Below are 2,773 nucleotides of genomic sequence, written 5' to 3'. Positions count from 1 at the left end.
AGCTTGGTCAACACTAAAAACTTTGAGAGCTTGGCATCAACTAACATTTCACATGGCAATCATAGTGAAATTTGTTATGCTTAGCAATATCATGAAAACTAAAAAAACTTAAAGATATCTTCTTGATTCTTAACAACACTTTGCATCTTTGTACATGCATATGCAATCTTTTCATAACTAAATCCTTGGAACTAATGTGTAGTATATCTTTTTAAATATCAATCCCACTTACCTCTTGATTTCTTAATTTGAGGAGGTGTGATCACCTGACCCATTGGGTGAAGTGATCTCATCTACACTTAATGTGATACAATCTTCCTTTCTCTTCCATGTCTTGTTCATTTCATCTCTGACATTCTCAACATATGCCTTTCCTTTTCCTTATTTGAATTCACTGCTTAGTGCCTTTGACCTTGTTGGATAATTCTTTCTTATGTGACCAATCTTCAAACAGTTAAAACATGTGGTTTGACTCAACCATCTATTGTAGTCACTTCTTAAATGTGTTCTTATATAATCTTCAGGTAAATGTCCATACTCTTAGTAGTAGTGACAATTATACATTGTATTATAATCCCAATTATAAGAGTTTCCATTGTGCTTTACCTTTGTCTACTTGTTTGATGACCATTTAGGCTTGGATTTGCACTCATATGCTCTATGTCCATACTTCTAATAGTTATAGCAATATCCTTCAAATATTTGTATCCTTATGGTCTTGGTTTTGCATTCATTTTCTTGATGTCCTTGTTTATTGCATTTATGGAAATGACCCATGAACTTTTGCTTAGGATTTTGACTTGCAGTCTTGGTCCTGCAAACATTAGTAGTATGACCTATCTTACCATAATTATGACAATTAAGTTTTAAGTTCTTACCCTTTTTACTTTTGTCTTCACCACTTTTGGATAATTCTCCTTCTTTAGTACTAGTGTATCCTAATCCAAAAGTATCACTATTAGATCTAGGGAATCTCATCAATTGTTCAAAGTACTTGATGGCTTCACTAGGTTTGTTAAAATTGTCAGAAAACTCTTTTTCTCTTTTTGTATCATTTCTCAATTGTTCATTCTGCAACTTCAGTATTGTGATCTCAATATCCTTTACATTCAATTCATGATTTGCAATCATCATTTGACCCAAAGTTTCCAATTGCATGTTAGCAATCCTAGTTACTTTTGATGTCTTCTCTTCTAGTCTATTGGTCAAAATCCTTTTGTCATCTCCAATGAATTTTTCTACTTCAACTTTCTTTTTCTACTTGGTCACCTCACATAGTAATACTTATTGGACTTCTTGTTCTCTTTTGCAATTTTTGACCTCTTCAATTAGGGTTTCATTCTTTTCCATCAGATCTGCAACTATTGCATCAAAATCTTTGGTATTTCCATATGCAAACAATTCAGTAGTGTCAATCTCTTGGTATTATGTGTCATTCTCTTCAATAGAAATTTCCTTCCTTCTCTTTAGTGATATCTTCAAATCATTTCTTGCTTCATTCAGTTGATGTAAGGCATATTGTACTTCATTCTTCTAGTTCTCAATAGTCTTTCCTAATGTGTATACTTCCATTTCAAAGATCTTTCCTCAAAGTTGAAAAGCTCTACTTTCTAGAGAACTCAACTCTAATACCAATTTTTGGAAATGCAACAGGAAAGTAAAGTTTGGGGGAGGTGAATTAGCGCTTAAAATCTTTCAACCTCTAAAACTATTCACAATACATCCATCACCAAATCTATGCATATAAATTGAAATACCAAATTAAACATATACATCCATAATATTAAAGTAAAATATTCAACACATGTATGACACAAGATAATTGGTTAGCCAAAAACCCTCTAGGGAGAAGGCAAAACTAGAGTGGGGATGACATGCACAAATCTTCACTACTGTAGTAATAAAGTGTATCCAATGAAGGTTAAAATGTTTGACCATGAAACATGATCTACCCTATGAAAGGTCTACACTATTAAAGGCTTAAAATATTGTCAGATCTTACCCTATTAAAGGATTTTAACACCTTGCTAAAAGTGTACCTGGTAAAAGGACATTAACTTACAATGAAGTAAGCACCCTATTAAAGGATTTACAATAGTCTGTTAAGACTACTCAGTTAAGAGATTTAACTGATTCACCTATTACAATGTCCCAACAATGATCCCTTGTTTAGCACTCTATTGATTAATGTCAGATGACCTCTATACTGATGTGTACTTGATCCTTTCTGATCAAATGTATCTTTTTTGTTCTCTAATTCATTTCCTCTATTCTCCTTTAACTAATTTTTCAATGTAACTCAATTCATAACACCTTAATCACCATGAATTCTCTATTTGTGCATGCAAACTCTCTTTAATTCTCCTTAGAATTCATTAAAAAGTTTAGAATCTTACTTCCTTAAGAAGACCTAGGTGACTTAGGGTTAGGGATGAATAAATGGTAGTGATTCACCCATATTGTCAATTAAACCTTCCCCTTTTCTCATTGGATGCATGTAATGCATAGGGATTTACAATTAAGATCCATCCTTATCAACAAAGATTGTAAAACAATTTGTAAGTCGGCTCAAAAATAATTTACATAGTAGTTTTTTCCAATACAAATAACTATGTCAAAATTGTATTACTTGACACCTAAAGTCCCTAGTTCTTAGCACTAATTGGAACTTCAATGATGTCACTTGACATCTGAATGACTCACCATGCACTACTTTCTCGACACTTGAATCATTTAGCACATACTATATGCTCAGCATTTGAGTGACTTGGCA

The sequence above is a fragment of the Cupressus sempervirens genome, chromosome 3 (genome assembly GCF_028749045.1).
Source record: "Cupressus sempervirens isolate cs-2001-9-10 chromosome 3, ASM2874904v1, whole genome shotgun sequence".
Lineage (NCBI taxonomy): Eukaryota > Viridiplantae > Streptophyta > Pinopsida > Cupressales > Cupressaceae > Cupressus > Cupressus sempervirens.
The sequence above is the reverse complement of the archived record's forward strand: the minus strand, read 5'-3'. Positions refer to the sequence as shown.